Genomic DNA, 11,260 nt, shown 5'->3' with positions numbered 1-11,260 from the left:
ACTACTGTGCATGACTCATACTTAAACTTTATAAAAATAATTTGCAAAGATTTAGCTTTTCTTTTTACATTTAGTTATTTGTGCATTTAAGCATTAATCTACAAATACCAATATGGATATTTGTATCCTGCTACATTGCCAAATTCTACTAAATCTAGCAGTGTTTTAGTCTTTAAAATTTTCTATGTACAATATCATATCATATCATCTGTGAATAATGAGAATTTTACTTCCTCCTTTTTATTTGTATGCCTTTCATTTCTTCTTGTCTGATCACTGTGGCTAAGACTTCCAACACTCGGTTGAATAAGAGTGGTGAGAGTGGACATACATATTTTATTCTATTTCTTAGGAGAAGTGGTTTTAGTTTTTGTCCATTAAGTATGATGTTGGCTGTAGATTTTTCATATATGGCCTTTATTGTGTTGAGGTATGATCCCTTTTTTCCCACTTTGCTGAAAGTTTTTATAAAAATACTAGAGGCCCGGTGAATAAAATTTGTGCATGTTGTGGGGTTGTCCCTCATCCCAGCCCACCCTTTCCAATATGGAACCACTCAAGGAATGTTTGACTGCCTGTTAATGGACTGTCAGACATCCCTTTCACAAGCCAGGACTGCTGGCTCCCAACTGTTCACCTGCTGCCTGCCTGAATGCCCCTTACTGCTTCTGCCTGCCAGCCTGATCACCCCCTAACCACTCCCCTGCCAGCCTGATCGATACCTAGCTGCTCCCCTACCAGCCCGATTGCCCCTAATTACCCTCCCCTGCAGACCTGGTTTCCCCTAACTGCCCTCCCCTGCAGGCCTGATCATCCCCAACTGCCTTGCACTGCTGGCCATCTTGTGTGTTGGAGTGACAGTCAATTTGCATGTTATCCTTTTATTAAATAGGATGTCTGTTGGATTTTGTTTAATCTGTTTACTGCATCATCTGATTTTTCATGTGATTTTTCTCTTTCAATTTGTTTATGTGATGTATCTCATTTATAGATTTGTGAATATTGTACCAGCCTTGCATTTCCGGAGTAAATCACAATTGGTCATGGTGTATGATCATTTTAATATATTGCTAAATCTCATTTGCTAATATTTGTTGAGGATTTATCATCTAAGATCATTGGGGATATTGGCCTGTAATTCTCCTTCTTTGTAGTATTGTTATCTAGTTTTGGAATTAGGATAATGCTGGCTTCATAAAAAGAAGTTGGAAGTATTCTTTCTTCTTAGATTTTTTGGAATAGTTTAAGGAATATAATTATTGGTTCTTTGAATGTTTGGTAAAATTCCCCTGTGAAGCCATCCAGATCAGGCTTTGATTTGCTGCGAGTTTTGTTTGTTTGTTGTTGTTTTTTGTTTTGTTTTGTTTTCCTGCTTCTATTTCATCAGTTGTTATTAGGCTAGTCAGGGTTTCTGATTCTTTCTGATTAAATTTTGGAGAATGTTTTTATTTTAGTAATATGTCCATTATCCCCATTGTCCAGTGTGTTGGAATATAATAGTTCATATTATAGTATTTTTTTTTCATAGTATTTTTTTATGATCCTTTGTATTTCTATGGGGCCACTTATTACTTCACCTCTTTAATTTCTTCTTTTGTTATTTGGGTCCTTTATGTTTGTTTCTTGGTGTGTAGGATGGGGGTTCATCAATCCTGTTAATATTTTCAAAGAACCAGCTCTTACTCTGATGACCTTTTCTATATTTTTTGTCTCTTTATCATTTATTTCTGATGTTATCTTTATTATTTTATTCTTTCCCCTCCTTCTACTTATACCAGAATTTTCTTATTGCTCTCTAATTCTTTAAGTTGTCAGTTTAAATAGCTTCTTAAAAGTTTTTCTTCAATGGAATACCAGGCTGCTATAAAAAAGAAGGAATTATTACCTTTTGCAGCAGCATGGATGAATCTGGATAGCATTTTGTTAAGTGAAATAAGCCAGGCAATGAAAAAAATAATACCACATGATTTCACTCATTTATGGAAAATAAAGAACATTATAACCTGATGAACAGAAAGATAGATACAGAGGCAGTAAAGCATCAAACAGACTGTCAAATTATAGCGGGAAGACTGGAGAGTATTGGGAAAGGGGGAAAGAGATCAACCAAAGGACTTGTATGCATGCGTATAAGCACAACCAATGGACACAAGACATTGAGAGATGGGATGAGGGCATGCGACAGTGAGTAGGGAAGGCTGGGGGAATGTCAATGGGAAAAAAAGAGATATGTACTACTGTGTGTAATACTTTAAACAAGAACAACAAAACATTTTTTTAAGTTTTTCTTGTTTTTTGAGATAGACCTGTAGTGCTATGAACTTCCCAGGACTGATTTCACTGTGTCCCATAGATTTTGGGTTGTTGTGTGTTCATTGTCATTCATTTCCAAGAACTTTGAATTTCTTCTTTGATCTTTTTGATAACACATTAGCTGTTTAATAAGCTATTTGACTTCCATGAGTTTGCATATTTTTGTGTTTTTATTGTAGTTGATTTCAAGTTTCATGACATTGTGATCCCATAAGATGCTTGATATGATTTCAATCTTCTTGAACTTGTAGAGACTTAGTTTGTGTCCTACTATGTGATCTATCTTTGAGAATGATCCATGTGCACCCAACAAGATTGAATATTCTGTAGCTTTTGGGTGTAATGTTCTGAAAATGTCAATTAATTCCATCGGATCTAGGGTGTCTTTTAGGATGACTATTTCCTTGCTGATTTTTTTTGTCTATAAGATCTTTCCAGTGATGTCAGTGGGGTATTAAAGTCCCCTACTATGATTGTATTGCTGTTAATCTCTACCCTAAATCCTCCAGAAGTTTTTTTTATATATATTTGGGTGCTCCTGATTTGGTGCATAAAAGTTTATCAGAGTTATATCTTCTTGTTGTATAGATCCTTTGAGTATTATAAAGTGGTCTTCATTATCTCTTGTTATGGTTTCACATTGAAATCCATTTTTTATTCATTTTCATTTCCCTTTTCCCCCCATCTCTTCACTTAACTTCTGTGTGAGTCCTTTGTTCTGAGGTGGGTTTCTTATAGACCTTGTATATGTGGGTTATATTTTCTTATCCATTCAAATATCCTCTGTGTCTTCTCATTGGATCATTTAATCCATTTACATTTAAGGTTATTATTCATAGGCAGTTATATATTGCCATTCTTATTCTTTGTGCCTGTGTTCTTTCTCTCTAGTTCTTTTTCTTACAATAGTTCCTTTAACATTCTTGCAGTGCTGGTTTGGTGGTAATAAACAGCTTTAAACTTTTTTGTTCTGTGAAGCTCTTTATTTCACTTTTGATTTCAAAAGTTAGCCTTACTGGATAGAGTAGTGTTGGGTTCAGTTATTTAGTTTTCATTATTTTGTATACTTCATGTCATTTTCTTTTGGCTTGAAGTGCTTCCCTTGATAAGACAGTCTAACTGGAGTTCCCTTGTACCATGTTTCCCCGAAAATAAGACATCCTCCTAAAATAAGACCCACTTACAGGTTTCCTTCTGAGTGAAATATAAGGCACCCCCGGAAATAAGGCCCCCCTAGGCTAAACATGAGAGATTTAGTCCACTGATTCTGAAAGAAATGGAGTCACAAGAAATTCACCAAGAAATTCAGGAATTGGATTGTTATGATGATGTTCCAGAAGATGATAACATGATTGTCATTGAATAAATGAGTAAATTCTTGATACTGTAGGATTCACAGTTTGTCTGGTTTGTGTTGACAACGACCATACTACCTTACCGTATACAGGTAATAAATTTCCTTTATTTTCATTTAACAATAAATGTGTACCGTATTCTTCTTCATGGAAAAATAAGACATCCCCTGAAAATAAGACCTAGCGCATCTTTGGGAGCAAATATTAATATAAGATACTGTCTTATTTTTGGGGAAACAGGGTAGGTAAATTTCTGTCTCTCTCTTGAAACCTTTAAGATTCTTTTGTTGTCTTTAACGTTTGCCATTATAATTAATATGTGCCTCAGTGTGGGTCTTTTGTTGTTTGCCTTGGTGGGGACTCTCTGTGTTTTCTGAACTTGAGTGCCCTTTTCCTTCACAGATTAGGAAAATTTTCTGCAATTATTTATTCAAGCAAATTCTTTTTTACTCTTTCAGATTCTGCTCCTTCTGGAACATTTATAAAGCAAATATTGTGATATTTCATGTTGCCCCAAAGCTCCCTTAATGTGTTTTTTTTCCCCATTTGCTGCACTGAATGGGTATTTGTTTTTGTTTTGTTTTTTTGTTTGTTTGTTTTTTTCCTACATTGTCTTCTAATTTACTGATTTGTTCCTCAGTTTCCTCTATATAGTCTAATGTGGAATCCTTCCAGAGTGTTCTTTATTTCACCTATGACATTCCTCGTTTTTAATTGATTCTGATTTGTTGTTTCAACTTCTATTTTCAAGTTTATGTAGCTCTCATTAAATTCCTTATAATTGTAATTTAGTTGCTCTTACTTCTCATTGAATTGTTTGAGCACCCTTATTAATCATTACTCTGAATTCTTTAACAAATTGTTTGCCTAAATTTATTTTATTCCTTTTCTGGCAATTCATCCTTTTCTTTAATTTGGGGGTTCTTTCTTTGTCTCCTCATCTCCTGATTTTGTCTGACTCTTTGTTTTTCTTTTATGTGTTAGATCAAACTGCTATACCTCCCAGACCTTTTGAGGTGATCTTATGTAGTAGGTGTTTGTGAGAATCAGTGGTGCAGTCTCTTATATCTCCTGAGGATATGGCTGCTCTAGGAAATTTCCTTACTAGATTTATTTGGGTTCTTCTATTGTAGTGGTTCTTGAATGTTATTGTCTCTTTTGTGGATGTAGTCTCCTCCAATGCTAGCTGACTATGTGGTTCATCCCTGACCACATCATGCAAGCTCTTATGGAGTTGTTGAGCAAACAGAACAAAATATAATACATCAAAACACAAAACAAAAGAAATAAAACAAAACATACACAAGACCTTAGAACTCAAAAAAAAAAAAAAAAAAAAAAAAAGCAACTGCCAGAGAAGAGAGAATTAGGAAAGAGAAAAGAGAGCAAGAATTACAGAAAAGTATGAGGAGACAAATAACAAAACAAAAAATTAAAAAAAAATACAAAAAACAAAGAAGGGAGAGGGAAGCTATATCTAGATGCATAGCTGAAATAAAGAAAATAAGAATAAAAGATTAGGGAAATAGTGGGAGGAAATTGTTTAAAATAAAGGAGGAAGGGGAGGAGGTAAGTAACTCAAGGTCTACAAGAGAGAAGTGGATGATCACAGTAATGTCACACACTGGATGTCCTGGAGAACTGGAGCAGGTGAGTAAATTGAACTTGCTGAGAAATGACCGAAGTCAATCATGGAGAAGATATGGAAGAACCTTCATGGAGAGTTTCTGTTTTGTGTGGCTACTGCCTTTGGGGGACTAATGATTATCTAGGACTACTGATAGCAGAACCCACCTAGGGAAGGAAATCAGGACACAAAGCATATGAATGCAAGGGTCAGTTGGAAGCCATTGGGCACTTCTGCATTTGATCTTCACTTGCCCTTATTTCAGACATTCAGTGTTTTTCTCATTTGCTGAGGACATGGATCCCCACAGCTATGATTGGAGGCTATATTTCCTCACTTCCTGACTGTGGACAGAGTTGGTTCATAGTGTTGGAATCTCTCTCACCCTGTCTGCCTGCCTTGTGATCCAAGAGATTAAATCTAAATTTATATGTCTGTCATATAATTTAAATCCTGATCACCTTTGAGCTCATATCTCCTCTTAACCTTCTTTCCTACCTTCTGTTATTCTTGCATTCTCACCTTCTATCCTTTCTTAATCCAACTTCTGTGCATTGAGTACCTATGATGTACCTAATACCATGCTAAGTGCTGTGTCAGATCACAATATGAGTAATTGAGTAAAGGTGCAGCTTTATTTAAAGTAAATAAATAAATAAATAAATAAATAAATAAAGGAGGAAGAAAATAAATGACAAGAAAATTGAAACAGACATTGGAGAAGCAAGCAGATAGACATAAAATAAGAAAAGAAAAAAGATGAGGAAGTAGGAGAAAAAGAAATGAGAGAGAAGAGAGGAGAAAAAAATGAGTAGTGAAAAAATTGTGTAGGAACTGGGAAGAAGAAAATTAGATAAATGAATGAAACAGAGAATAGAATACTAACAAATAAATAATTCAGATAGATAAAGAAAATAAAAATTTAAAAGAGAAAAAAGAAAGAATAGAAAAAATGTAAAAAGAAAATTAAACAAATAACAAAAAAGTACAGTGGCATTAGTTTCAACAGAATCTAGTGCTCCATTGGGACATTCTTTGGATCCTACTCTTCAGTTCTGTCTACCAATTCTGGGATTTCTATGAGGTAGTTAGGTGCTAACCACTGTCTGGAACTCTTCCCCTTTTATCAACTTACTTGATGTTCCAAGCAATCCACTGATCTATTTGTATCTGTCTCCACAGGAATTGGCTGCAAGCAAGAAGGTCCAATCTGCCCTCTAATGTAGGTTTTTCAGCAGAATGGAGTCTAGGGCTAGTTCAGCCTAGTTCTCTGGGCTTTATCTTGTCCACCTTTGCTTGCTAACCAGCTGTCAATCTTAATCACTCCAAATTCTGTTTCTGAAAGAACTGTAGTTGGAAGAGGTGATGCTTAGCTTCAAGGAAATATGGTGGGTGTATTTCCCTGTCCCAGATCTACTCCTCTGAAAGTGGTCCAAAATATTACTCTTCCCTTTGCTGGACAGGGGACCTTTTATGGAGACCAGTGGAATTGGCTGGAAACTTGGAGTTTTTATCAGTTCTCCCAGATGGAGAAAGTACCAGTCTGGTTCCCTGGATAGTGGGGTAGAATGGTGCTGCCCTCTCTCAATCCAGTCACTGGCACTAGTGAGACTATTCAAACCCATAGGCTTTGCCTCTGCTTTTTATTTATCTGAAGAGATCAAAATACAGTTTGTGGCATGCAGGGCTTCTGAGGGTGGGACAGGTTGTATTACCTAGGGTGTTTTGATTTGTTTTTCTTCTTTTTTCTGCCCTCTGGCTACTGACAGTGGCTAACTCCTCTCAGAAAAAAATGGCCATTTCAGTTTAGGGCCTATGACCAAATACTCCTGGCTACTGCTTGTCCACATCACTTGATAATGCTTTGCACCACAGCCACTCTTTAGGTACCTTGAGTCTGCATCTCTCTCCTTGCACCAAAGCCTTGAATGAGTAGCTGAAAATGAAAACTCCTTTGCTCTTAGTTTAAAACAAATAACAAACAAACAAAATAAACTGCAGTTTTCTCTCCAACTAGCTCTGGTCTCCCAGCTCCCAGCCTTGCCACTTTCCATGGCTGGATGTTATGGGGGCCACTGTTCCTGGCTCTGATGTTCTGGGATGTGGAGCCCAATCTAAGTCCAGGCCTCTATCTGTTGAGAGAACAGACTCTCCTGTAGAGTTTCCTCCTTCCTCTTGGATCAGTGGTCTGCCGCTCTGGAAGCCTGGTCAGCTCTTCTTGTGACCTCATACTCCCTTCCAATCTCCAGTGTTTTCTGTGCTTCCTTGATGTAAATCTCCTCCTCAGCTTGACCTCAGATGGTAATTCCAGGTGAATGTCCCCCAATTTAGTTGTATTTCCAGCCTGGCCCTGGGAGGAGATGCTCCATAAGTCTGCCTATTCAGCTGCCATTCCCCCGCCCCCTCATCAGAGCAATATTTTTGAGTGACTGAGCATCTCTTAACCATGGTACACCCAAGCCTCATACCACAATGATGTCAGCAACACAGATGACAGAGCTCTTCACCCTGAGGAATCACATTAAGGTGACCAGATGTCCCGCTTTTGGCAGGACAGTCCTGATTTTTAACAATTTGTCCCACGTCCCCAGCATTTTAAAAAAGTCCAAAAGATTTAAAAGATTCTTTCCAAAAATTGGGACTTTTTTAAAATGCCATGGGACTCAGAACAAATTGTTAAAAATCGGGATTATCCCACCAAAAGTGGGACATCTGGTCACCTTAGATGAGGTGGATCGGCATTTCTCTGAACCACTGAGCGTGGCTATAGGGAGTGAGCCAGAAAAACATTGTTATTTAAGTCATTCTCATTTGGGATTGTTTATAACTGCATAAATACCTTGAATGTCCTAATTGCTAAACTAAAAATACAAAACAAACAAACAAACAAAAAAATTGCTTTAAAATTGTATATGTTATCTTATCTACTCACAGAAATGTTCTAAATTAGATGTCAACTTAACATAACCCTACCTAATAAAAGAGTGATATGCAAATTAACCACCACTCTGCTACACTCACCAGCCACGCCCATCACCCAATCAGAGTGAGTATGCAAATAAATCCAACCAATATGGCTACAGCCACAGAGAGCAGGAGGGAGGCTTGGGTTTCCCAGGCAATGGAGGAAGCCAAGCTTTCTGTCTGCCCTTCCTGGCCTAGGCCTCCAATCCAGGCTACAAAGTTTCAGTTATAGAAGGTAAACAAATCCAAACAGAAACTGCTGCAGCCATAGAGTGAGCAAGAGGCTTGGCTCTGCTCCAGGCTACAAAGTTTCAATTGTAGAAGGTAAATAAATTCCAGATACCAGTGCCTCCACTTGGATCACCAGGGGGCGTAGCTGGCCTGCAAACCACCACAGGCTCCTTGCTCAGGTCACCCCATGCCCCAAGAGAACCCCCACCCTGATCTGGGACATCTTTCAGGCCAAACCAGCTGGCTTCCACCCATGTACCAGGCCCCTATCTTATCTAATAAAAGAGTAATATGCAGTTTTACCATCACTCCAACACACAAGATGGCTGCCCCCATGTGTTCAAAGATCCTGCCCCCATGCGAACATAAGATGGCCACCACAAGATGGCCAGCAGGGGAGGGTAGTTGGGAGGAACCAGACCTGCAAGGCAGGGCAGTTATGGGTGAACAGGCCAGCAGGGAAGGGCAGTTAGAGGCAATCAAGCCTACAGGGGAGGGCAGTTAGAGGTGACCAGGCTGGCAGAGGGAAGTTGGGGGCAAAGCGGATGGCAGGGGAGCAGTTAGACATCAATCAGGCTGGCATGGGAGTGGTTAGGGGGTGATCAGGCTGGCAGGCAGAAGCGGTTAGGGGCAATCAGGAAGGCAGGCAGGTGAGCAGTTGGGAGCCAGCAATCCTCGACTGTGAGAGGGATGTCGTGGATTATGAGAGGGATGTCCTGTATTGTGAGAGGGATGTCCTGGTTTGTGAGGGCCCAGATCCACTTGGATTGGAGAGGGTACATGCTAGGCTGAGGGACACACTCCCCGCACCTGTCCATGAATTTTGTGCAGTGGGCCTCTAGTATTCTCATAACAGTAATGGCTAAATCATGAATATAGAGCACAATTCAAGTCATCTCAATGAATCTATGAGGTAGGTGTTATTATTATGCCCATTTTGGCAAAAAGGAAACACTCTCTAGATCTCACAGCTAACAAGTTGTCAAAGTAGGATTGAACCCAGTGTCTGCATAAAGTAATGAAAATGCACTGTAGGGAAATTAGGTGAGTTCTGAAGAGCACACAGCTGAATAGTGCCTGCAGCAATGTTTGACAGAATGATCTGACTTCAGCTTCCCTGATATTTTGAAAAACTGCTATAGTCTACACAACACCTTTTGGGGATAACTTAGTGTTGGCGAGCACCTTCAGAGATTCATAGATTCATATAAAATAAATCAGGATAACTCATTTCTCTCTCTCTCTCTCTCTCTCTCTCTCTCTCTCTCTCTCTCTCTCTCTCTCTCTCTTGTTTATCTCTGAGTGTGTGTTTTGTTAAGAATTAGTCTTTAAACCTGTGATTTTAATTTTCCTTGTGTTAACTTTCCTAATTAACAATAACCTCATAAATAATGATAGAATGATGTAAAACTCAACTTTCAGAAGTTTAAAAAAAAAACAACTCTCTCCAACATGTTGCCTAGAAATACATTAAAAGCTGAAAAATTCTGGGTTGCTAGTATTGCCTTCATTGGCAGCAGAAATCAGAAAAATTAACTTATTGTTTGCTCTTTTTATGTGTTGTTTTTTTTTGTTTTGTTTTGTTTTGTCATCTATAGAATTATGTATCAATAGTCAAAAGAGATATTTATCTTTCTTAGAAGATAGTCTAAACACATGTGTCAAACACAAGGCCCGCGGGCCAAATCCGTCCTGCCAGGCCTTGCAATGTGGCCCACACCGCGCTGTCATCACTGCACTCCACTGTGTTTCCATCACAATGACAGTTTATGACTGTTCAGTAAACCATTCGGCCCGCGATTTAGGCTGGATTTTAGATTTTGGCCCCTTCTCTGATTGAGTTCGACACCCCTAGTCTAACACCAAGTCAATCTACTAGTAGATTGTTTTCCAGGCTTTGAAATATATAACCAATGTAAAAATAAATTCAATTCCTTTGTCTTTTATTCCCCTAACACTCCTAAGATGCTTATATTAACCATAGAGACCTTTGCAGTTTCCACTTCCTGCATTTGCTCACAAGTTATTTTTACCTACATAATGTCCTTTTGTCATTTCTCTTTTGTCTGCACAAATGCTCCCATTCCTAATGTTTTTTATTTTATTTTACTTTTTATTGTTTAAAGTTTTATATATAGTAATACATATATCTCCTTTTGTTTCCCCATTGACCTTCCCCCAGCACCCCCTTCCCCAAGTCCCATGCCCTCATCCCACCTGCCCTCCAGTGTCTTGTGTCCATTGGTTGTATTTATATGTATGCATACAAGTACTTTGGTTGATCTCCCCTCCCCAACAATTCCCTCCCTTCCCACTATAATTTGACAGTCTGTTTGGTACTTTACTGCCTCTGTATCGATCTTTTTGTTTATTAGGTTCTAATGTTATTTATTTTTAATAAATGAGTGATATTATGTGGAATTTTTCTTTCATTCCCTGCCTTATTTCACTTAGCATAATGCTCTCCAGGTCCATTCATGCTGCTGCAAGTGGTAAGAATTCCTTCTTTTTTATGGCAGCATAGTATTCCATTGCTTACATGTACCATTGTTTTCTAATTCACTCATCTGCTGATGGGCATTTAGGCTGTTTCCAAATCTTAGCTATGGTGAATTGTGCTGCTGTGAACATAGGGGTGCATATATCCTTTCTGATTGGTGCTTTTAGTTTCTTGGGACGTATTCCTAGAAGTGGGATTACTGGGTCAAATAAGAGTTCCATTTTTAGTTTTTTGAGGAAACTCTACTGTTCTCCACAGTGGCTGCATCAA

This window comes from Pipistrellus kuhlii, unplaced genomic scaffold (assembly GCF_014108245.1).
Source record: "Pipistrellus kuhlii isolate mPipKuh1 unplaced genomic scaffold, mPipKuh1.p scaffold_m20_p_3, whole genome shotgun sequence".
Taxonomy (NCBI): Eukaryota; Metazoa; Chordata; class Mammalia; order Chiroptera; family Vespertilionidae; genus Pipistrellus; species Pipistrellus kuhlii.
This window is presented reverse-complemented; position numbering follows the sequence as displayed.